Raw genomic sequence first — 27550 nt, forward strand, 5'->3', positions numbered from 1 at the left:
ATGTCATTGTACACACGGAGAAATGTTCACCTTGCCACCACTTGCGCCATTTCCGGCGCCAGAAATGTCGCCGTGTGTACAGGGCTTTAAGGAATAGTCCAGAGGAAACGAGGCCAATTAATATGCAGACGTATTTTTACGCGCCTGGAAAACATGCAACACTCCAAAAGCCACTAGGCATACCATAAAAATCAGACGACATTTACATACGAGACGATCTACGCTGTTTCACACAGATGAAAAGGATATATTAAAGTCGCCAAGCCGTGTACCATGCTTCAAAAATGCAGCCGTTACATGAATAAACATTATTATTAGGGACTTTTCTACGAACGGATGCTACTATCATTCGTCAACCTTCCATCGCTAACGTACGAGTATGGGATTATTATATGGGCATCGGTACAATGCATTGACAAAGAGGGCTACTGTCGCACTCAGTTTATAATTACAGATGGAGAAATAATCATCAAATTAAGTCCCAGCGGCAACAAATACCAACACAAAGGCAAAATAAAATGCATTTAGAAGACGGCGACTAAAGAATAAATGGCAAGATAAGAAAACGACTGGAAAAAAAACTAAAAAGATTAAGGAGAAGTAAGTCTACCTATAGATTCTATATAATTGAAATAAATTTACTACTACATTACACGAAGGAAAACAGAACTATTGGAAATAAATTATAAAGCTGACAATAAATTTGAGCAATGACTCATCTTCGTCCTTAATGATGATTCCCTGCTTTAAGTTTCAAATTTCCACGGAGACGAAGCATACGTTTAGAAATTACTTAGTTGAAGAGCTAACCGCGTACAATGCGATCCTCCTTTCGAGTCCAGGAGAAGGATAAGGATGAAATAACGAGGTACAATAAAAAATAATAAATTCGCCTCATGTCATTCCAATATAAACTAATTCCATCTCATTTCGCGATAATCTTCGGATTTTACGCATAAAGAAGGGAAATGATTTTTTTTTAGCTGATATGGTTCACCTGGAAGCCGATAAACTAATATTTACACCCGTGGACCATCATTAGAATTTTCTTTTTCCTTCAGCCCTTATGAGATGAAAGCGTTACATTTTGATAAATGACAATATATAAAAAAAATTGGTATTCAGCAAAGCACAAGTGCATTTCGTTGGACAAGCATTTTATGCCAAAATTCTGTAATCAAAGCAAACGCACCAATTTATGCAACGCACGGCGATGATTACATCCAACTTTGGACCGGAGAAACGCCCCTATTCTGAAGTTCTACAGCGCACGTAGTGCCGCACAACCTCGGGATGACGACTTGCAAATTGACTCGCAGAGACGGGAAAAGCGAAGCCGGGCAACGGCTGGAGAACACGGTTGAGGGCACGTGAAAGGCACTCACAGCTGCACACGCCGTTAATCCGCACCCAACAGTCATCCTCGGCGTAACGTACATCTCGGGGAGCGGTACACGTGCCCGGGACGCAGTGTGAGAGCGATACAGAGATGGAGAGAACTTATGAAAAAATAAATGAGGATCGGCAGGCGAAACGAAAGCGGAATCAAGGTCAAAAACGTGACGAAATTACAGACATAAGGGAGGGTTTGCAAGCTACTCCACACTCCCTCGCCTGCTGCCTTATGGAGGAAACAAAAGAATTATGGTTGGAACACATGTAAAGACGTCGGTGGGCGACGTAAAGGAATTTACCTGGAATAAACAGTCCCTCCTACGGGGACTTAACATCAAAACCAACGTTATTTGGAAGATAAATTGCAGTTTAAAAAAAAATTATTTTTTCCTGTCAATGAACACAAAATGAAATGGGAAAGCACTTAAATTATGCGGGCGGCAGATAAAAAGAAGTTAAAGTGGAAAAAGGGAATAAAATTAATAAAAAATGAAGGAATTAAATTATGAAAAAGAATTAGATAATACAAAAAGTTTCCAAGCAGCATCAGGGCACAATTTGCTGATAAGGCAATGTTACTACTGCTTTTTTTCTGAAATTTAAAACGCTCACCAGCGAAAACGAAAAATCCCTAATAAACCGCAAGGGAAATATCCACAACAAAATACTACAATAATGGCCCACCGATGCAGCCAGAATCATTTCAGTCTTTCTCAAATGAAAAATTCCTGCAGAAGAAAAACCATGCCACCTAACCCGAACTCAAATTAAGACCCTTTCACAGCCATTGCGCCAACCAACCAACGTACCGTATGATGACATTCTTCATCGCGGAATTTTGACGGCTGAAGGCAACATGATAAACTTCCTGCTTGAGGCTTTCGCAGCTCTGGGCTACAGTTCTCTCCATGATATTCGGGTTAGCTGCGTTGAAGTTGTTTTTAAGATTCAAACAACTTCGACGCAGCTAATCCAAGAACCATGGAGAGAACTGCACCTCGATTAACTCCTGACTTGCTTACGGAGGTGTCTAATAATATATCAGATACCTAACGTCAAATCTGACCAAAACTTCTTACCCTAAAGGCCTAATACGATATCGGCGAAATACGAAAACTCAAAGGGACAAGGCGATTAAAATAATTATGCTTCCACTCACAATTGCGTTTTTTTCTTTCTCTTGACCTTTATGTTTAACGTTGATTACTGTCTTGGAGAATAGGTCTTGAAGAATTTAAATGCAAATTTTTCCACCGTTTCCGTATATTTATGCACCTTCATTAGGGCTACGAATGAATATCAGTACATATATTAGATATTTAAGGACATAAAAGATTATTACAATGTTTACACAATAAGAAAATAAAAAATAAAATAACAAAAGAGGAATGGCACGCGAAGGGAAGGCGGCATCAAGGTCAAAAACGCGACGAATTTACAAGCCTAAAGACGAAATATTCGGAAGGTGACCCTTACCGAAAACATCTCCTGGGACGAGGAAAAAAAGAAAATAAAACTAAAAATTTGAGCAGTGAGGGACTAGACGCCAGCGGCACGGCCCTGTGGCGAAGCACGACAGTGGAGCAGGGGCGGGACGTGGAAGGAAGGAAAAAAATAACACCCTAGCGCTGCACCACACGTCTCTCGGCCCGATACGGCGGGCCGGAGAAAATCCCCACTTAACGCCTCCGGAAAGAGGTGGGAATAAAAAGAAGAAGGAAAAAAAAAGAAAATGGATGCGAACTCGGTGAGGAGTGCCCGAAGCTGGCGCGTTCGCATGGAGGGATTTAATGAGCGGTGGCGTCCTGCGCAATTTGGACCGAAGCCGGAGCAAGAGGGAATAAAACGTAAGGGGGTCGATTTTTCGAAAATTTTATTCGCCCATGCGTCACACAGGAACACTCGTAAAGGAACCACCACACAGACAGAAGAGAGGAGAGGAGGATATGACGTGTTAACAGCATTGAAAAAGGAACACTCCTCCGCGCACACAATTAAATTTGAAAAGGTTACAAAAAATAATAAACAGTGCATGAGGGTAATGCTGTCCACTAAAGAAACGATTATTAATTGAAAAGGGAATTAAGTGTGTTACAGCTCCTCTCATTGCATTGTGAATGGGCGTGAACCGAAAAATCATGAAGTTGATAAAAGAGGTCTCTCATTCGGAAATAGTTGAAAACGCAAATCTTTCGCAAGAACGAGAAGAGAATGAGAATTAGCTAAACGGATAGGATGATGAAAGAAACGAATTGCACCCAACGGGGAAAAAACAATTAACAGATACTGAAATTAATGCGCTGCACTCATCACCTGAGACAAGAGGTAGCTCGGCTTATATCAAAGTCAACCTCTCACATATTTCCACCTCATCATCATCATTAATCAACATCCCTAGGATTCATTGTGGGAAGATTTTCGGATGAGAAAGTAAAAGAAAGGTGCTATTTCACACTCGTCCGACCACACCTTGAACATGCAGCGAGAGTATGGGATCCGGTGCAGAAAGACTTAATCCGCGAACTGAATGAAATACAAAGGAAGGCTGCGCGTTTCGTCAAAAACTGCTACGGGCGTACAGACAGTGCTACCCAGATGTTAAGCGAATTAGGCTGGGAGCCGGTGGAGACTCGGAGGCTGCGCGCTAGGCTTAGATTGCTTGAGCAATTGAGAATGGATATCTTTAAGAGCGACACAGAGAACATAATATTAGAGCCACACTATATTCCCAGGTCCGATAGAAGCGATAAATTAAGAGAGATGTTTTGCCGAAAGGATAGATATGGGAATTCGTTTTTCCCCGAACCATAAGGGACTATTATAAATGCAAGTCGTGATTTCGTAAGAGAATTTCATTTTTTTTGTTGCTGTAAACGGCTGGTGTCCTAACACCCCCTGCCACACGCCTTTTAGGCGGCTTGCGGGGTTTTATGTAGATGTAGATGTTTGACGCATCTCTCCATTCCGTTCTCCTATTCGTTAGCATTTAGCGACATATTTCTTCTCTTTTACATGCTTTATAACCTGTTCTATGTAGGTAACTCATCCGAGACCGCTCCTAGCCCTTCTTCTCTTCCACCTGCCCTCCTACGATTGTTTTAATCAGGCCATCATGCCTCAGAATGTGGCCAAATAAGTCGTCCCGTCTTTTCTTTAAGGTTTTTAGAAGACTTCTCTTATCAGCCACTCTTCATAGCACTTCCTCATTACTTATAAGGTCGATCCATTTTATCTTAATCATTCTTCGGTAGCACCACAATATTTCAATTAGACAATTATTATTAAAGCATTCAACCGATTAAGGTAGGTTTGCATGGAGCTTCACGACGTATTCCAGCAGTCTATCCTGCCCTCATAGAATTCCTTCTTCAATTCAAAATAAGGCCTACATCCTTTCATCCTCACCCACCATGTCCAGCACTTCTTCGTTCCTCTTCCTTTTCGTCCACAAAATAAATAAAAGCTCCACCTTGGTATTTCAATTTTATATGTTCAAAAATAATATTTCTTAGCGATTAAACAATTCAATGATCAAAAAATTTCATTCCTTAAGTCGGTAGAGGTATCTCCAGCAATTGAAAGAGAGGATGCTGAGGTTCCCAATTCCTCACCACTCCGTTTACAACTCGGTATTCTCAGCAGGTGATCTCAATTTCACCGCCATCCCGTGCATCTTATTGCCTCGTGCACCCTCGGCTTCGCTTAATCTCCGCACTTGCAATAGCACATCCACATAATTCGCCCAATCACCATCCACCTCTTCCCTCGCCCTCCACCTACACCACACTCTGGACTCGCTCCAAAATATTCTTCGTCGGCATCACATGGCCCTCGCCCTCTTTCCAGTCTTCTCTCGCGGGAAGGCCAATACATTCCTAGTCTACGAGGCAAGTCTCAGAATGAACCGAGTGCGATCCTCTCTTCGACTTGAAACAAAAATACTATAAACTCGAAATTGAGGAGTTATTCATTCAAAGAATCTGTTTTAAAATCTTCAAATCCTAAAATAAACAAGGATTTTGCAACATTTTTTTGACAACATGTCATTCGAAGAAATATACTTATGAAATGAAAATGTACAACCTTGGTAAATTTTCCTGTGAAAAGTTACCAAGGTTGTACATTTTCATTTCAACATGGATTTTCACAAAGTTAAAGCCCAATTGAATTCAAATATACTTATCTTATTACCATCCTAAGTTAACAATGTACGGTGTTATGGTTGGTTTCCCAAAGTAATACAATACTTTTCCACGGATTCTAATCCCATTAAATAAGATTTGGACAAGAAACAACCTAAATCGAAACCCAAATTCTTAAACTAAAATTTCCCACCCTGTTTGGCCCCCCACTCTTGCGTACGGCTCAGGATCCCCCTCTCCTCACTGGAAGAGCTGGATATCTTCCCATCCTTTTAACGTCAGCCCAACATCCTTCCGTCAGGTACATTCAACCCTCAAAATACCACGTACACTTGTAGTAATTTCAGAACTTACACCTTAACAACGACTAAATGGATATTCACTGACAAATGAAAAAATTCACCTCGCCAGGGAATCGAACCATGTTCCTCAAAGAACACTAAACGGCATGTTGGTCAGCTCATTTTCTGGCATAGTATTCACTTCCATACACATAAGTGAAATACGAAAGGTTTTAGGGAATGGGAATTTGATGTTCAGAGACAGTTGATTTTGGAACCCTGTCACTAACCCATTTCCTTTGCAGGTAAGCAAAAAGTTATCTCCTAAGACTAATCAGTCGAACAGAAGGGAAATGAAAATTAAACGCTGGACTTTATTTTGAAGTACTGGCAGGAATTAGATGAGAAACCATAGTTGCGATATCTTTACCATACGTCAGTTATGGAAATCAAACGGAAAAGCGAATGAACTGACTGAAGAAACTTGCGATTGACATAATTTACCAATCGATGGTATATTTTAGAGAACATCTATGCCAGCAATGTTTCAAAAATAGGATCTTCTAAAGGAATACAACAAACTAAAATAAAATGATAGATACATTAAAAAACAACATCGAGCATAAATTGTACATAATTGAAGCCAGAAAGCATCGGAATAAAATATCCATAATATATTTTTAGTAACGATATATACCTCAAGATAATGCGCATTAGTCTGTACTCCTAGACTTAAAAGGATGTGCTGAGATAAATTACAATGTCATCTTTGGAAATGAAGCACTCAAGTAGCACCCGATTACGAATGTCCCCATGAAAGAGGGTTGAATCTGTAAGATAAATACGTACTGGGTAGAGGGGCGATGATTTTAGTGGTGAAGTTACCGGGCCGTCATGACGGGTAATTTATTCGGAGCGCTCGACAACGGGAGAGGGATGCCTTGTTTATTCGCGTGGATTCAACCCCGAAAGCCCAGCTCATCCTGAATGAGAACGAGGTGAAGAGTTAATTTATGCCCTTCGCAATGAAAAATCCGATGAAGGCGGAGCCAGTTGTCCAAAGGGAAAATAGCGAAAAGCACATTGCAGCAATATTGTGGTTGATTAATTTAAGCCGTCCACAAAGACTCTGCAGGGGAGCTCGATTAATAATCATCTTGGCTTACAATGAAAATCCTCGTGTGTTGAACGTCAACGGATTTTAATATAGAGAGATTTTATTTTTCATTACTTCCAGAGATAGAATGGCGATGTGGGGTAGACTTTGGAAACCTAAGTAGGATGTAGAAAGAAAATACTTCGAAGAGCACATACACGATATATACCTCCGGGAATTCGTACTGAACGCAAGTGACCATTTTTTACACTCATAATCACTGTTTGGTTAATTCTGATTTTCAAGATTCTGCACCGTTACTCGATAACTCTATTCCCAGAGTCCTCTAGATTGCTCTCTCAACACTACTCTCTCAACTTTGTAGTTATTATATGGCAATATAGAGGACTCTGCTCTATTCCTAGATTACAATGACCTCTTTTGACTGCTAACGGAAGAAAGTTGAAGTCGGAAATCGAACAAAGTTCCACAGAACTTCTCCACCGGAACGGTCGACTAGGCAAAACCTCATGGTTCCCTTCAAATGTAGAAGGCCTCTAAACTGACCCCCCCGTTATTTCTAATCGAAATCAAATCCGCAGAGTCGGCCTGGAATTAAAGGAAAAATGATTTTCTAAAGCACGGGAAGGCAATTTGCATACAGCTGGTTCCTATAGCACTTTGGAATGATTTTCAAAGAGACAAAGGTAAAATGCAGACAATGCCGAGTGAAGCTCTTCAAGTATAGGAAATCTAATTAATTGTAAGATTTCCTCGATTAACTGAACTTTTCCACAGAGAGACGGCTAACTATAACATACGGAAAAACTACAAATTTACTTAAAATGACTCACTTCGGAATATATTCTTAATGAAGCCTCTCGATTATCGCCGCTACATAAATTTAAGTCATGATTACAATACCGCAGAATTAATGTCCCTCCAACACTAGGTAACGATCGTACGGTCAGAAGATACAACCAAATATCAGCAATGAAAGGCTGCAAAATAATTCATCAGCAAATAAATGCACTCAGGCATCTAAATGCAAACAAAATGCATTGTTTATTCCTTAGTATAACAATGCTGCACTTGAACTTTCTCACTAGTACCGCATCAGCAGTGTTACGTCATGCCGATGACACACTTATAGGAGTAATCACATAATGGTGGCGTAGCAAAACATGCGTAGTAAATAAGCTATATTGATGCATGGCTTACTAGAAGAAGTAGAAGATAGAAAGAAATAGTGAGGGCACCAAAGAATGAAGTCTTCAAGTAAACGATCTTTGCAAGGAAGATGGTAATGTGGTGGTTCGGAAACATAGAAAGCAAGGTTCCACAAGATGAATTCATAAATGCCATTCCGGATACCACTAATTATTCCTCTCTGACGAGACCCCAATTTCAAATCGCAAGGAGCTAACACTCATTAGCAAAGATAGTAAATCAAAAGAGGATGGACGGTTTTATTAAATGACCACCAGCTGGGGCGCAGTGAGAATCAATAGCTCAAGGGATTACGTAAGACTACGATCTAGGGAGAAAGAATTTTCCGATTCCGCTTCAATTTTTTTATTCAGCGAGCTTTGACGTCATGTTCCACTTCGTTACGTCATCGCACCCACACTGAAAGACACAATAATGACATTTTGGAGCATCACCTATGATTAGTGGCGCATTATTTTAATACTCTTTTACCACTTAGATGTGTTGGAATACTTTTGATCCCCTTTCCATACGTTCAAATAGTAGAGCATCATGAGTATCTAACCGCATTCCTCCCATTATCAGCATAAAACGACCGCAGCACAATTAGCATGCATGGGTGACCTTATAGTCACAAAATATTTTATTCAAACTGTAAATTCACCAGACATCCACTCATAAAGCAATTTACCACATGAGTTTAACCACAACGTGTGTACAATTTAAACCGTATCGCACATCGCACTGTCACATTTGTATTGATGAATAACTATGAAGAACCATTTAACATCGTCTGAAAAATTGGGATTTATTCAATGAAAAACGCTATTTCTGAAACGCTATTTTGGTCATAAGTTTTCGATATGACCTATAGAAAATACAAGAAAAAAGGTAATCTGGAGCATTCCCGCAGTGATTCTATTACCACAGGCTCCAGATTTTCATCAGAATGGCATTCCGCCCGGATTAAACACATCATCTTTTCATTCTACCCCGCATGCCTGTGCTCCTTCACTTTTCTATCCTATCAAAATGATTCCTTCAACAGCTGACTTTAGCATTCACTCTGTCCCCTTCACCAACTCAATGTTCAATATCTCACATCCAACCTCCCCTTCACAACGAACATTCCAAGAATTTCCTCACTAGTACTCTCATTCGTCCATCTCACCTAATTCAATGCCCTGTATACACGCATCAAAACGCCAGCGGTTCGCTCTCATTCTACTCCTTTTTATTTTTTATTTATTTTATTATCAAACCACCGGATACAGCTCTTATTGGCCATTTTACACCGGGGTGTTCAACAAATTTAACAAGTAAACGTACACAAACGACCATGCCCTGGACCGGGGAAACAAAAAACTTCTGAAAAGTCTACCTTTCTGTAGCATAAAATGGAACGAAACATGTTCAGTTCTTTGCATTTTCTTTCCACTCATACAGAAAGCATTCGTCATAATTCAGTTCCGGCAAAAAAATACCGCTTTCGCTAACGGATGGCGGACAGGTTTTCGCTGAGCTAAGACAAAAATCTAGAATGCATGAGCGGGGCTAGCCAATGGAGATACAAGCGATAAAGAAGAAGGGCGGAGCCCCCCGATGACATTGAGTCAATAAAGGAATCCATTTACGTCGTCATTCGCGACCTTGCATCGAACCTTGAGGAATAACAAGCGAAGGACCAGCAGCACGACACCATGGAATTGTAACACGATTTGGAATTCATTTCTCCAGAACGATACGGCTGATAGGGGTTATTTGAAAGAACCAGTCTGCCCATGAACGAATTTCGAGTTCATACGCCGATAAGGGCCTATTAGGGCGATAAAAACAATGACTATCGACTCATCAAAGTCGATAATTTTTTTCGAAGCATCTAAATAATCAATGTGGTAAAGCAAAAGCGAATGTTGGTATATCGTCGTGGTACTTCACTGTCACATTTCAATCATTGAAAATGAATTGAACAAAAAGTTAATGCTAAAGGAGGGAGTTGACTGCAGTGAACTTACACCGATACCGAGCTCAGACATTGAGGATATCCCACAAAACTTTCCACGGCGATTTCCAAGGCTTACCTGAAATTCAAATGAAATAAATATTAAGATGAAGCAAAATAAATAAGCACATCTATGATAAATTTAGTCAAATTTGAGGACAAGCTCTTTATACTCAATAAATTTAGTAAATCAAATTGATAGTGTTACGATTTATGGGCAAATCAATTGACAGAACTAATGATGAAACCAAAAGTAAAAAAATATGCCACAATAAGAATACGGATAATACGAATTCTAAGATAACTAAGGACACTATAACGAAGAATGCGATTTTGAAAACGATATAAAACAAATAAAAATTCGAAAACTGAACGGCGAAGGATGAAAGACAAATTATAACGGATAGAATAAAGGCACTCCTCAAATATTTATCAGCCCTGGAAGAAAGCTCACATAAGGTCTATATCAAAGAGAAACTATAGTATTTATAAAATTTTACCAGGTTTTTATAATAACTCCGTTTGAAACAGAAATTCTGATAACTTAAATTTAGTGACAGGACACTTTGAAAAGAAGAGGTGAAAGAGCCTAATTGTTCGACGTCACCACTGAGTAATTATATCATTTGGATGTAACAAAATTAAGAACCTAGTTTAATGGACAATTAATTCCTTATATAAAAAAGATTGAAGGGAAGGTTTTCCGAACACCCCCACTTCACCTCCCCAGACTCTATCCTTAATCGACAACTTGAATTTTCACGAAAAATTGAACACATCTTCCACATCTATCGACTTGTTTACAAAACGTCATGAATTACTAAAATTGAACATAGAAGTCCCATAGAACGTAAAATAATCCAAAAGGATATTTTTTCGTTTACGAGATGCTAGTACAATAAGTCGCAAAAAAATTATGGGTATACCGGATGCTTACAAATAGCAAATCGAGTGAGAGACATTTCGCGAAGGAGACAAAAGAAGAGGATATTTGATCTTGTGCACGTTTAATTCATATTTGATAAAGGACGCTCGTATCGATAGGTAAATGATAACGGGAGCCGTGGAAGTGATACGAAAAAAAGCGAGTTGAAGTGCACCGAGGCAAATGTATGAAATAATAAAATGTTCATGATTCCGAGATTTTAATTCGCAGCCCGAAATCCGTGGGAAATCGCGAGGGAAATTTATCGGATTAATAAATAACGTTGATTTATTACATTTGCTTTCCGAGTTGAATAAAAAAGGGTAACCCACAAAGAACTATTGATCGGACAAAAATAGGATTATAAAGTCCAGCGATCAAACTCGTTGGATTAGATTTAAATCGCCTCTGTAGCAGGGTGATAAAATCCGATAAATGAAAATACTTATGACAGCAAAGGAAACATTAATTAGAAGTACAGAATTCATCATTGACGAAAAAATGTTACAAGAGTGGGAATTTCATCTATAGGTAAAGGTACACTCAACTGAAATTTCGATCCCTTATTTATCCTGAGAATTATCAATAGCCAATGATCTAAAGGACATTTGATCACAAGACTCAAGTGGGATATAAATATCATTATACAGTCTTCGCCACAAAATTATAGGGACGATGAATGACAGAATGCAAAGAAACTTTTCTAAAGCCAAAAATCCTATCATACGTCTACCGACCTGTTATACAGAATCCATAAAAAAATCCGTGAAGCCATTTATGGCTGCCGAATCGGCTTCCACGGCTAATGAAATAATCCTACAAAACATGCCTTTCACAATCCCTTCTTCAGTGCATTACGAGGATACTGGAGGGTCCATGAGCACAATATTAACTTGAAATTAGCAACCAGCAATTAAAGCTGGCTTACAAAGATAGTTTTAACTATTACGCAAGACCATGGTTAAATCTATTTTTTAACAATTCGTCTGATTTTGAGCGGCTAAAAATTATATACTCATAAAATAGGGACGGTGGAAAATTTAAGACAAAGTAAACGACGGGAAAAAAAACAAAAAATATGGAAATGGGAAATACAGAGGAAAAATGATACTCAACATACATTTCATTTCAGATGTATCTCAGGATGATCATTTTAAATGTCACTCCATTTAACACTCTTTCCTTCTCCATAAAATTATATAGTTTACCTTCCATATTTTTGTCTCCCCCTTCACTTATATTACAATTTCCTCATCATAAGCACCCATATTCCATTTCTAGCATTTCATTCCTTTTCCGTTCAAACCTATTTTTCGAAAGGTAGGGAAAAAGCTATATAATGCTGGTGTGGTGGAGAAATAATTGTAATAATTACCGCGATCCACGGTTAATAAACGTTTGAAGTAGGGCTCTTCAGCACCGTTTTAACTCCATTAATATTTCAGAGCCGGAGGGTAGTATCCCTCATCACGATTCCACTTTTCAACTTCAGTAAAGCCCTAACTATCTTAATCTCATTCAGAAACCCTACCTACTTCCTTCCCTTTCCCCACATATCGAGCATCCTTTCTCATAGGCCGACTTAAGCTTCCCCGCACCCCTTCATACCTGCTCCGAACATGTTCTCAAGTCTCCTCCTCATCCTTCCTGAAGTTTCTCCTTCCCTTCAGCAACAATATCAAGCACTTTCTCTCTTGTTTTAATCTCCATACGCGCACCTTCCCACACGTGGAAATTCATGCTACTCATCTCACCACACTTCCTCTGAGTTCACGTTTCCTCATCGTAAATAGCGTATGGTACCCTAAATATTAGAGCTGGTCTATCCGTGCAACTTTTACAGTATTTAGAGAAATCAGTACTTGGGAGTAGCCATGAGAAATAGAGACTGTATAATGGGATTTTAGGACAAGAGGAGTAACGAAAACCTCTCCGAGTTTCATCAAATTTTACATTAATGAGTAGACTGAGCCATTAGTGCCGCACGAAGCCATTAGCGTGTAAAATTCACTCAGCGCACGGAGATCAGTGTACACCTCAAGCCAATTAAGCTTTCCCATAACGTTTAGACCACACCATACCACATATCACATGAAGTATATTTTTTGTAACAGTACAAAATTTGGTAACTAAGTCAACCGCAGGTGAAACTCTCAAGAGCCATGGGTCAAGATCTTTCACTTGTTTCCTCTAAGGCTAAAAAGAAGCACGATAGGACTAAAGTGGAATGCGAAAGGCTGCTTACTGCGCCTCATAAAGTGTAAACTGATAAAAATTGGGCTTTCTATGTTATACGAAAAGAGTATTACCAAACAAGTCACGATTAAAATTAAATACAGCCACTAAATATAAGTCACACACTGATTTTAGAATTGAAACAATAATAAACGTCAGATTACGTTACACAATTGACAAAATCGCTAAAGCTACATAAAATTAAAATTTTCTTAATCATTGGCTTCATCTGCAATAAAATCCGAATATTCAAGCGAGATGGAGTGGTTTTTTCCAAATTGAAATAAATACTTACAAAATTCCATGGTTACAAAATTTATTACATTTTATTATTATGTAACCACTTGAAATAAGTAACAATCAAGCAAACCCGTGATGTTCGACCGAAGAAGACCAAATAATTTACAAATCTGAAGAGAGCATCGTTACAGGAATTAAACGAGCAAATTATACGCTGGTTAGCTTCCCGACAGCATTTCTTGATGCCATGCCGATAAGTATTTAACCTCACTTTCCCCGGCGGATGAATCCTGACACGTACCCTTCCCCCACGGGAGACGAAAATTACGCCCCCAAGGCGAGGAGGGAATCCCTGCCCCGATACCCTCCCGGGAGCTGCTTAATCGATGTCTTATCCCTCCGCGCCGACCCATAGCTCTGCGGGATACCCGCGCCGGCGACTCGGAGCGCCGTCAAAGGCGAGAGCAAGGGATCGGGGGGAGAGAGAGGCGCTAAAGGTGACTGATGGGACAACCTTGACCCCAAACTTGGAATCCCACGAGAGCAAGAGGTAGGCGGAGAGCCGTTCTACAGCCAATGGAGATGCAGAAGGGATGACGCGATCTCTCGGTGCGAAGTACCATGTCGAAAACCGAGAAAACCCGGATGAAGTTGGGTTTACCGGGACGTTTTGCCCGGGCGGAAATTCATAGCCACTATCTACGGGACTAGATTGAGAGGGGCCCCAGTTCATCCCACTGAACCTTGATTTATGCTGCCAATTGCGGACTTATTAATCAGATTCAAAAATATCTACAGCTCTGCGATACATTTATTCCCAATTTTTGCTATGTAGTATTTTCAATAGAGAGGAATGGATTTAATAAGTTAAAAATTTGATAGATTATATCATGTATAACATAAATTACTACAAAAAACAATAATTATAGTTTATTTCCACACAAAATTAGGAATCCTATACCGTCAGGGACTCGAGAGGCATTCTTTCAAACCCATTAAAATGCGTCATAGGTGACAGCACATTTAGTGGCTCACTTTAGTGGCCTCTGTCGCAATATTCGTGGCCCTGGTCCCTACATAACGGAAAGCCGAGCAAACTTTGACCTTCAATAACCTCAAACGTCTAAAGACATTAGCAGAGATCAATATTCATCATCATAATCATAAGGCAGCAATCTTGGTATTGGTTTATACCCGGCTCTCCACCCCATTCTGAAGTACGCTAATTTAAATTTACACTAAAATTAATTTAACATCCTTCATCGCCTGCTCGGTACACCTAACTCGAAGCCCTCTTTTGTCGTCCTTCCCTTCGACTAATCCATCAACGATTACCTTCATTAGGCCATCATGTCTCTTGAAGTTGCAGATTAAGTTTTTCCACCTTCTTTTTGGCATGCTTCGCTCCCTCTCAACGGTCTTTTTTTACACAGACAAATAACCAATTTAAAACGATGAATAAATATCCGTGTTTATCTCTGGGTTAAGCGACCAATGCCAAAGAGAACTCGAGAAGAATTTCTTCAGCTTGTTTGCCAAGAAAGCATACGATCTTACTTACACGTTATTATCTTGAAATTTTCAACGCATACAGATTTTACCTTAGTCAACATATCCCTGTAAATGATACGGAAAACATTTACGTGCGAGAAAATAGAGAAGAATTTTTTTTAAATTTGAGATACTGGAAAATCTTGACAATATTCTATAGTCACTTCAGGGTGGACACACTGCAAGCAGCAAGCTGAAATTTTCCGACTTTCCGCACAACAGTTATAGTTATCCATATCGTTTGATAAAATATATTACTCGGGGTAAAAATGCTCAAATAAATTAATGATAATAACGAAGTCCCTTGGCTAAAATGCAAAATTAGTGAATAATGGCGTCATTTATTCCTTAAGAATTACCGAAAATTTTGTTAATTACAAACTGTGGAATAGGATGCTAAAATATTAGAAGTATACGCATAAACACGAGGATTAGAAAATATCACTAACGACTTTTACAACTAAGATTCGTTTCACCTTAATTCAACAAACAATTGCGAAAATATAGCTATACAATAATTGAATATCTGCTATACGCTTCAAGGTAACTCCCTCATGAAAGTTTTGAGACAAAATTGTGCTCATTGTGTACATTTAAATATTTTCACATCCTTCTATTCACATTCACTATTCATATTTTCTTCGTAAAAAATACTTGAGTTAAATCAGAAATTCCTTACCTTTCCACCCTATCACACAGCCATTATTTATTGTCAAATCCACGGAAATATATTGCTCAGGCTTTAAATATCAATGCAGCTGACTTATTCCAATTTTCATATTTAAATGATTTTTCCATTTCCTTTTTTCCCGCACACATCGAGACTATAGAATTTTCGAATTTCTAGGTGACCTGAAGGGATTTTAATCATGATTAAATGTAAACAACAAATGGTAATTTCCACACTGTAATGTATATCTCCACTACCGACAATAGTTTCCACAATCTAAGTCTTTTTCAAGGTCATGGAGGGTCGAAACCATGGTCGCTGTTGGTGCAATATGTTTAAGCGTGAAAATTACCATTTTTTGTTTATATTTTAACATTCATAAATCGCATTTGCACCACGTAAAGCCTAAAGGATTTCAGACGATCACCCTGTAACAACTTGGATCATTGGTCGACACCAAAGAAGCCGATGCCTTGAAAGAATACGGAGTGCCTTTCATATCGTTCAGCTATGCCCAGAATCGCTCCTCTTCGTAGCTAGTCCCTCCCTCCGCCGGCCCTGCACCCTCCGCCGCCGTATCGCGTCACCCGCACGTTTATGCGGCATTCCGCCCCCGCAGCACCGCCCTCCGCGCCCGCCCCCGACACTTCCACCCCTCTACACGCCGGAGGGGAGGGTTACACGGGAAAAGTACGCTCGCTATGTTCAAGGCCCTTTCTCCGTGACAACGCTGTTTGTTGCTCCTTCTCGTACAAATAGCGAGAGTGCACGAGGTCCATCACAACGATATCGTATGGGGGTATCGATTCCAAACATTCATTGCAGTGCACGTTATTCATCACAATGACGTTATCACACCTTACGCATATTGTTTATCGAAATGCGTAACGGTATCAAAATACACGGTGAAATTCCAGCTTTATTATACCCTAGACTACCGTAGTCCCCAACACAAATATGTATTCGAGGTCTCGGCAAATAGCGCCCAGTAGCATCCACGTGATAACGAACATAGGTATGTAAAACTGGCAGTTCCACAGTTTCGGCTAGGGATCACATTAAATAAACAACTGATCTATAGAATAAATTCTTAATATAAGTATGTATTCCATTTCAGTATCCTCCAAAGGCATAAGTATGTTCTCGTACAAATCCAGGGCATCGGAATTTAAAGAGTCGTGTTCTCCATAACCGACATACGCAACTGAGGTCTGAAGCAGATGTTTTTTATTACAACGTTATTCATGCAGGCATACATGACGTCCAAACCTCAGTATTTGTTCAAGCTAGCTCTGAAGTTTCGATCCCGAAGATAAGTGTGCAATTACATCAACGGATGCCTGTATATTAACAGGTACGTCCAAAACTCTGTCATTCATTTTTGAATAAGAAGAAGAAGAGAGAATCGCTGATTGATCCGTCGGAAAATATTGAAGATGTGACCCGCTGGAGCACTCTAGATCAACAATAACTTCCCCATGCTCACCGCAAGGCGATTAGTCTCAATGGTATCGTGCACACGCAGTATATTACGCCGTAACTTCTTCCATTTAAGGCCGCCAGAGAAGTGAAGGACTAGGAATCATTGAGCGAAGATGCAGTGAAGCATGTTGGTGAGCTACCGATAACGTATGATATAGGCAGCCGTCGAGGGTTTAAATACATAGAGTACGAATAATAACATCATCATCAAAATGCATCATCAATATGCGATGTCGGTCTTGGTGATATTGCGCAGCCCTAGATTAAGGGGAGACATTTTCCAAATGAGCCTACGGAGGGAGCGAGGGATAATAAAACCATGGCCGAAAGTGGGGACTATGGACTTCATAGTATATTCCCTAATATCGACACATTGTCAAGGGTATATCACAATTTGGACACAGGAATGTATATTAATACGGGTACTCTACTACTTCGGTCAAAAATAACCTGCGGGAAAATACCTCAAAGTTCTATCTGGAGTTCAAACTGGAGTTAAATGAAGTTACCTCGATACCTGCAGGTCACACCTTGGCAAAGCCTCAAGTAATTTAAGTGTAAACAAGCCTGCTCCGCAGACTATACCTTAATTACGGGTGTATTAAAAGCCTGCTCCACATTCTCGCCATATATCCCATAAGAATTCGCACCCTTGGCTCTTTGAACCGTCGGCAACCATTGAAAATGCGACCCGATGGAGTTCTTAACCAACATGACCAATCACTATCCCCACTGATGTATCTCTATGGCCGCATGTTGGTCCCAGTGGTATCGCGCAGAGCCCTAGATAACGTCGTAGCTTCTTCGAAACGAGTCCGCCCTGGGAGTGAGGGACCCGAAAACCTTGGGCGGCGGTAGTGTGGTGTGTGTGTGTTGGTGAGCTATCGATCCAGCCCGCGCGGGCGTGAGCTCTGCTTCTCCCTGCCCCTTTGCCTCCACCCCTTCCAACCCTCACCCCGCCCCCCGCGAACCATCCCCCGCCTCAACCCCAGCCTTGGTCGCGTTTTTCCCCCGTCGAATTTTTACTGGGGCGTATCTTTACAAGGGGTTGGTTTCACCTTGCGGGCCGTTTTTCGGCTCCCCCGAGAGTGTGTGCGCTAAGACGTTATCCCACCACCTTTTTATATATACGCTCTACCCTGACCTCCCCCCACCCAACCTATCCCCGCCGCCTGCCTAGCCACCTCTCGTACTTCCTGCGACAGCTTCCCCTCAGCGCGGAGCTTTTACCCGGGGTGAAGGACTCCGTGCGTCATGCACTGTCGTTGCACGTTTGCGCTAGTTTCCACCACGGTTTTCATTGGAAGGCCGTCAACCAAAGAATGTTTGCTACGACGTCAAAGCAGACTCTATTCATATAAATGGAGGCTATTTTCAGCATATCCCCCATTTTCAAAGGGGTGCTGTTTGAGAAGCATTCCCTTGCATTTGTTTTGAAGAAAGACACAGGCTAAGCCACAACTAATCTCACTCCAAGCTTAATTAAATCGGTATTAATTAAGGCAAATATAAGCCCACCATCCCATTTATCATTCATGCCAACGAATTTACCAAGCCATGCATGACTTCTCAAAATGACAGCTAGCGTAGTACAGACTAATATTAACAAAAAAAAATTTGAATAGTTGAATGAACCCCGATGTAAAAGGCAAATGCGTGTTTTTTTGGTGGCACGGGAATTAAAACAAGCCTAATAAACACCACAGGTGTCTAAAATACGCAATTGGAGGAAAACTTCATGCGTTGGATTTCTCAAGAAGTATGAAAATGTCGGGACGATTTAACCAGCCTCATTATGTTACAAGAAGGTCAAATGAAAATTCATGCAAAGACAGATGGATGGGAGAACGGCAGAGATAGTTCACCACGGATGCGATTCATAGAGCAAGTGATGAAGGTTGTAAAGCACAATAATTATTGGCCGACAGGATAACTGAGAGGAGAGCTATGTCAAACCAATCTCGGGATTGGTGACTGTTGTTATTGATGAAAATTTTGTCATACCTCTCACGCTCTAATTATGGTTTGACGTAGTTTCTAACTGAAATTAATTGGATCCACGTCGACTGCAAAGGGTGTACCCAGAGTAGTGTAAAGAATGATACTCGTTCCCAGAGAGTGGAATATTTTCAATCTCAATAGTCAAAGAAAATGGATGTATCTAAATGTAAATTCAATGTTTCGAAAGGCTATTCATCTCGTTCCACTTGCATGAACTATCATGAGGCTTAATTAGGTGTTCTCTTCAGTCAAACCTCCCCCCACAAAGGTGCTCCTAATAACTTCACTCCGATGTAACTCCAGTAGCACGTCATTCCTCTACCAGGCGAAAACCTACGTAGCGTATTTTCGTATTGGCAATTCTGTCCAAAACGAAAATACGCTACATCTGTAGAGCATCTTGGTGAACACTTGGCTGAGCAATTATTACTCTCTGGGCGGAGAGAGATAATTGCCATCGTATACACATTGATTCCTTTATTTCCGTATTTCATCCGTGGAATATAGAGAGGAAAACTAGCGCAATGGAACGATAGAGATGACAAGAGGATATTTCTAGGTTAACTTCAACTCTATCGCAGAGAAAAACTATACCCTGCATTTCACAGGGCTACCCTACTCTTTCCCAATTTCTTAGGAGAAAGATCCGATTCTCCTCACAAAAGGCGTCACTTTCTCACCGCATCTTTTTCTCTCATTATTCATTACGAATATCTTAGTCACTTATTCTACGCACTTACGTTCTCCTCAAATAAATTTCTTCGCTTCAGCGTCATATCAAGCAAACTCGCGGTAAAGGAGGCGAGAAAATTGTGAAAGGGCATTTGAAGGAGGAAAATGGAGACTGTACATCAGGAAAGAATGAGCGATAAGAAAAGGAATATTGAATAAATATGGAAGAAGAATCAATGTGACCTCGGTAGGTTAAGGAAACGAAGAGAAATAAGGAGGTAAGACTCTGAGTGGGACGAAGGAAAGGAAGTCGAAAACAGAACTTTAGTATCACATTATAAAAGAAGATGGCCGTATATCATCCGTAGAAGAGCATTATAACTTCAATACAGTTCCAGTAGACTATCATGATGGAATGAATATATCTAGGAACCAGATTTTTCTACAAACATTGATACCACCCAATCGGGCAATTCTATCCAATTAAAATCGATACCAAACATGGATACCTTGAAAGTAATATAAAATAAACAGATGAGAACAAGTTTCAGTAAGTAAACAGATGAGGGTAAGGAAAAAAACAGAGAACGTTCAGTAGATGGAGAGCAAAATAACAGGAGGGAAGTGCTAAACTTCGCGGAAAAGAAACATTAGTAAAAGATAGGGGAAACGAGAGTAACTGACTGGGGGTGCTATATAGGGAATTATACAATCTATAATAAAGAGAAAATTTAGGCTGCCAGTGGCCGAGAAAAAAGTGAAAAGGATTTGAGGGAAGGACAGAGAGACGTACGGCATATTATGATGTGAATAAATAAAGAGCAAGAAGAAACTAAAAAAATTAATAAGTATATGTATTCTAACTTCCTTCATTACTATATGCAAAATTACCGCCAAAAATATAAATGCGCAACGACACTACTTACGGAGTAATTAACCACATTCGTAACTATATTAAACAAGACGAAATTTTTTGACACGGATGAGGAATACAGTATTCCATAGCTCGGAATATTTTATGTTCCGCAATTTGGCTCACGCATGATGAAAAATCAACCTCTGCCACAGACCACTAATTGTAAGTCGAATAGCAAATGGGAAAGCGCGTGGCGCCGTTCATTTGCATCGCCCTCTCCGCGCGTGACTCGCCCTCAAGAGCGCTGGCAACCACGAATTAGGGCCCGCGGCGAACGTTACATGTCGCCTCGGGAGGTAATGAGCTAAATGACGATGCCCGCGACTGCTTCAACGCCGAAACGCAGCAAATGAATTAACGACCGACGAGGATGGAGCGAGATGCAAACACGATCGGCACATACCGAGGTTCGGGATGTCGAGTTAGGGCTTCGATTCTCCACCTTTGGATTCGAAATAACGCAGCAGCGAGTGACCTTTGATGAGAGGTTACCTTTGCGGTCCCCTCTACACAGAGATAACTCGCCTGAAACATTTTCGGGTCGAAAGCGACAAATTTTCAGTCAAAACACGCATTATTGCATTAGGCAGGTAAAAGAAATACCACTACTTTATTTATAAAATAATATTGCAAATTATTACAGCAATGATATTGCCGTACATAATATTTAACATCGCAAAAATAGAACCTTCAACTGACAACACTCCATTAATAACCGCATGTTTAAACTAATAGAAAAAATTGAAATTTATGTTCACACACAACTTTTTGAAAAATAAATTACCTAATCACTTATCGTAAACAGAACCAATACAACAGCTATGACTGAATTAAAGTTATCAAACCTTAAATGGCATTTACATCAAGAGAATTAGAAACCATCGCATGGAAGATACCTGGGGTATAGAGGCTGTCACTGATAGCTTTAAGACATTATTGGATGAGACAATAAAAAAAATAGTTCGTTTTTGAGCATGGCTCAAAATGGAATTTCAAGGAAAGAAGAATCACGATAATTTTATGACAGAAAATTTCAAATATCCCCATTGTTTTTACAAAAGAGTGAAAGAGATTATTAATTGATCATTACAATTTCCGCAGCTTTTTCAAATTCCTACCAAGGAAAGACGCGTTAACTACTTCACTCATGAGCATTAGTTTACACTTACTTATTCCGCTATTGCAAGGATGAAGGAGGACTATGAAAATAGGCACATTTTCTTACCTGTAAAGAGAAGAAAATTGTGAATTAGCAAAACAAAATGTATTGAAAACGCTAAAAAGAAAACAAATGCATCAGGGTTAGCAAATAGTAATCTCCTTCGAGTAAATAGAAGAACAGAGGGGATCCAAAACTAATTTAGAACACAATATAGTAAAAAAGATGCAAAAAACACCATAATTGCATGAATAACAACTCACAGAATCACGAAAGGATACAGAGAGAAATACCAAAACACTGAACATCAATATTCGAAAAAGAATTAAAGCTTTCCGGAGTGTAAAAAAAGATGGAGTTGCATCTATTGCCGTGATGGATGAAACATTCATATCATGTGTCCTAAAAAGAAAGAAACTAAAGGAAAAATTGGCGAACGTAACGATAAAAAATCGAAACGCGTGGCACAATGAATGCTCTCAAAATGAATTAACGAATGCTCTCTATGAATAGTACAACAGCAAATTAATTAAATACATAAGGAATCTAAAAATACCACCCGTAAGTTACTAGCGCAAATTAATCGCCAGCGTTAACTCATCATTAAGAGACTCAAGCATTGAAATTGGAAGAGGTGGATCCAAAATGCTGGAAAATGCCCGCCAATTGCTTTTAACTCGATTGGCAACGTCTCCTGACCACGTTGACGCAGTCGCCTGTAAACGAGTCGACGCCTGGGCGGGCCCGGAAGCGGAGAACGTAATTAACATCGAATTAGACCTCGTCTGAGAGAGACTATCGATCAATTATACATGCCGCTGCAGAAAGAAGCGAATTCCTCCCGTACGATGACGACCTAAAGCAACGGCAGCATGTGCATGCGCGTATGACGCGATAGATAACATCGTAACAGCATGAATCGAGCGTCGAAAATGGAACATTCATTCGAGGAATCCCTAGTAAACTAAAGTCGTTTGCACAGAGGCAATTTTCCCATTTCCCCAAGGGATCCCGATGAAAAATGCTCGAGCCCTGATGTACGAGAACGGCCCAAAATACGACCAAGATTGTGTTTGCCTCGGTGGCACTTGCGTGATGCAGTTTGCTGCTGCTATTTGAAGTTCCGAAGAGACCAATTCCTTCTCGCTTCGATTGCTAATACGCAATGTTAGGTGGACACTAGTTTCAAGCACAGTAAAATAAAAAAGAGGAAGTAGTACGTTAAAAACGACCGTTTCACTATCACCTCGTAAAACTGAAACAATAAATGTTGGACATGTTAAGTTTAACTTCAAATTCAAAATAACGACAGCTTCATGATCAGTAAACTGTAAAATTGATATGCACGTGTACTTCATTCGACATGACCGAAGCAGAAAAAGTGACATGCCTCACATATAGTAACGAAAAAAACATTATAAAAACTACGCTGCGATGTCACAATGCCCAGAGAAAAATGAATCACAGAGTCTATTGCACATACAAGTCATTTATTTTCCCGCAGGAGAGGAGTACAATACCTTAACTTTAATTATAAAAAGAAGGAAAATATATCCACACGAAATCTTAATATTGGTGCATTAACATGGTAAATCAAAAGATTAAACAAACAGCTAATCCCACGGCATACACAGAAAACTCCGAAAGAAATGAAACTGAAAACAATCTCAGTTGAAATCATCAAGTTACAAAATTATCTCCACCAAGTCAACATTTGAATTTCCAAGTCGAGCCAAATTTGCCTCAAGGAAAAAATATTGTCCTTTGAAATGATTCCATAAAAATGAGGGTCCAAGAACGCAAATGAACCTCAAAGAGGGAAGAAAACGCTGGACTACATATATTAATGTATACAGGAAAACAATCCCACATTTTCCAGATGAATTCATACACTTTCATTCCTATTCCTTGAGGTAGACATTGGGGAACAGTGGATGGAAAAATAAAATCCCAGATGTGAGTCAAGATTATCACCCCCTTTTGGGTTGAAATAAATCGGGTTATGCGCATACCATTAAGAACCCCACAAAAGCTCCCAGCGAAAGGGTTCCCTACCCGCAATAAATTAAAATTCTTTCCCGACACGGGAATTTTAACTGAAAAGGAGAAACAAAAAGTCCGAGTGACGCGATATATATTTACATATATATATATATATATATATGTATGGCAGAGAGCGTGCTCGGAATAATTAGGAGGGAGTCCAAAACGACCCTGGGTCGTGACATGACTGCGCAATGCCTGACGATGAATCGAGAAAAATATTTTGAGAGGCTGCAAAAAAAAATGAAACTCGCAAAGGATGCAAGATGACAACCGTAAAGGATAACTACAGTTCTCCGGTTACGGATTCTCTAGCCTTTTCCTGGGTACCCACTATAAAAAAAGCTGGCTCTTATCCACTGACTGATGGCAGACGAGGAATAGCATTCAATTTTTTTTCCATTTGATTAGCTCCCTGAAAGTTTCAATGGGCTTGGAACGACATGGATATAGAGTGAATTTACTCTTTGCAAACTTCAGGTCGCAAACTCATGCAGTGGCAGAAGAGCCACAGAAACGAATAGAAATTTGAAGTTCACATCTACAGTTTTGTTCCTCGCTATGCCTTCAAATTAGTCCAATATAATCATGCTCCACCCTTCTCATTTTTGCAAATCAAGTTTGAAATTCAACTAGACAAATATTCAATTGGAAAGATAAGCGTTCGAAAAAAACAAGGGACATTAACGTGGATAACGTTGTTAGCAGGATTCAATACTAGAAAAGATGAGCTCTTGAAAAATATTTAAAGGAAGCAGAATTGAAACGATGACGAAAAAATATACCTTCCTCACCGGTTTTTTAAAGGTCGCTGGAAATAAAAACAAATAGCACTTTTAGACATATTGCATGACAACAATTTCCAACAATAAACTGGAATTCTCAGCATAAAATGAAGATGCAAATTCATCGGAACTCAAATGATCATTACAAAAATTAAAAAAAATCTAATTGCGCACCCCGAAATCATAATCGATTGGTTGAAAAAATGTAAGGACCATAAAATTTTCACTGCTATGAATGGTGATATTCCTATGATCTATGAGAAAGTCTATAGCACATCATAAAGTAGTGTAATGCTAGTCGAGGAAAAATACCAAAAAAATAAACTAAATGCAATTACGAGACAGCTTGCCCTAATCAAAGAAGTAACAGATGGAAACATGAATGATAAAAGGCATAAAGAGATGGAAAGCGGTGGGGAATGTATGAGTGAATGAGACTACATGAATTGTAAGTATATTCTTGGATGTTAGCCTATTACTTAAACCACTGCTTTTTTTACATAACGCGACCCGGGTTTCGATGAGTTATCATCATCTTCAGGCTTAAATTATCATAATTTAAGCGCTATGTAAAAAAGCATTGGTATAAGTAACAGTGCAATATCCTAGAAAACTTATAATGGAATACCACAAATTTAATAATGAGTTAGTGACTTTTGTACATGAATTTTATCCAATAAGTAAGGAAGGGCCTGAAAAGAACCAACTACGGAGAGACAAAGTGTTAGATTGGAGAGCTTCCTGGAGAGAGAGAGAAGAACGAACTTTTTTTGGTCAAAAGAAAAAAATGGATTCTCAAAGAAGCAATGAAAGAATGAAGTAGCATAAAATATGCAGGAACGAAAAAAATGCTTGAAAATGTGTATGACTCGTCAACTAGGGGAAAAATGAGCAGGAGACCATGATGAACCGAGGGAAACTGAGAGCAGAAAGGCTGAAGGAACTCTAAGTAAATAAATATTGATTTCCGCCCACAAAAAATGTGATGAGAGTCGCAATTATTTCGGATATGAAACTTAAGTAAATGGTACATCAAAAAGATATTCGACGTTGGGGCGACGGCATGAAACCAGTGGGATTACCACTGGTGGACTATTTCGCATCTTCCGCATCTTTCACTCTCTCCACCATAATTCAAACGGGTCACGGGAAGAAGGATATTTGATTAAGGAAGGAGGATGAGGGTTTCACAGTGTTTTTAGGCTTGACGCCGCCACCAATCAACCTCATTAAGAAGACTGACAAACGCAATGCATCCAATGGAGATAAAAGGAACAACTAGGCATGCGAATAGCAAAACCGACAAGTCCAACTCACAGCCAACTTCCACAGTAGTTTATGACAGTTGGCCTGCCCAATACCGACCGCAATTTCGCACGGAAAACTAGAATCCCCGCACCCACGACAAATCGATCTCTTTTCGAAACTTTCACGTAATTTCACGCGTTAAACCTGGAAACTTATATTGACACGGAGATGAGAGATGATTTTTCTTTCGCTAACATGCCTCCGGAAATGTAATGCCAATTCGGGTGTTTCTCAAGAATAGGGCGTTTGTATCAAGCATTATAGTAAAACATTTATGGGGAATATGTCAACGTCAATGCTAGGATCACCCAAATGATTTTACATATCCCACAAGATTTTAACTCATGAATACCCTCCTAAGTTTCAATGAAGAATTACGTACCTTAAATCATTGAGGTCGAGAGCAAAACCGAACATTGCCAGAACTTCTATAACTGTCAAAAATAACTTAACTATTTAAAAACCGTCGACAGGAGTATACGAGCATAATTATTCCTCATATAAAATTAAAATTCATATCTACAGCGAAAGAAAAAAATAAGCCACCGTGAATTAAAACCTGGTTTTACGTAGGGTAGTCCATATAATTTCATGACCATTTATCCGTTCCTTCGTAATCAATAAGCCAAATAGCACCACTTTAAAACAAATGTCTCCGCGATAAAAGATATTTCACAGTATATGTAATCATGGATAGTCGGAGAGCAGAAAACGAAGTCAAACATTCAAATATTAATGTATTCTAATCTGAAGGAACTTGAGCAAGTAATGTACAGAATTCGTGGGGAAAATTGACTGCCAAACATCAAGAGGTATCCAGATGGATACTTTGACATGAATATAACGAAGGATAAATTTTCCAACTCTTACTTAAATATACCTCAAACAGTAAATTTATTCTAAATATGCCCCTACAGACACGGGAGTCGTTAAATTCTGCAATACAAACAGGTCCTTCGCCTACGCCAAAAAAAATTCTCTAGTACGCCCAATCCAGCTGAACGACTAAAAAAAACATTAAGAGCAGCTTGGAAATAGAAGAGTTTGAAGTGATTTATCAAACGCTGAAGATGGAAGGCGTTCGGAGGACGAGTAGCTCGGTAAACGAAAATGAAGTACGACAAACAGACCAGCTTCTTACGTAAGGCACTCCCGAGAGAGGTTTTCCGAGCGTCGTTTGACATGTCTCTAAGTAGTTTGAGGTGCAAATTTAGGAGTGCTCAAAAACTTGAAAGTCTCTCTAATTATATCAACAAACTTATTCCGCTAGTTAGCTGGCAAGAGAAGTTCGAGACAGCAACACCAACTTGAAAGTTGGGTGAGTTCGTTGTAAGGCTGGCTGCATGTTGCGGAAAGCGAATGACAGCTGGAAACCATCCACGCCAAGCAGAACAGACATGGTGCGAAAATACAACGAAGACTTCTTTTGGAACTCGAG

The 27550-nt window shown here is 39.7% G+C and overlaps 1 protein-coding gene and 1 long non-coding RNA gene across 3 annotated transcripts in view; both read right to left on the reverse strand.

The window, feature by feature from the left end:
* LOC124161860 overlaps positions 1–22039 on the reverse strand; it is a 58375-nt gene extending 36336 nt beyond the window's left edge. Inside the window, exons 1-2 of the long non-coding RNA XR_006865416.1 lie at positions 21987–22039; positions 10139–10204 (exon numbers count right to left, since the gene is read on the reverse strand). This is a non-coding gene — a long non-coding RNA (uncharacterized LOC124161860). The remainder of the gene's footprint in view (positions 1–10138; positions 10205–21986) is intronic.
* Positions 1–27550, reverse strand: part of LOC124161858 (ubiquitin-like protein 3) — a 596237-nt gene that overhangs the window by 341878 nt on the left and 226809 nt on the right. The window lies entirely within an intron of this gene.

Source organism: Ischnura elegans, chromosome 7, assembly GCF_921293095.1.
Source record: "Ischnura elegans chromosome 7, ioIscEleg1.1, whole genome shotgun sequence".
NCBI classification, from domain to species: domain Eukaryota; kingdom Metazoa; phylum Arthropoda; class Insecta; order Odonata; family Coenagrionidae; genus Ischnura; species Ischnura elegans.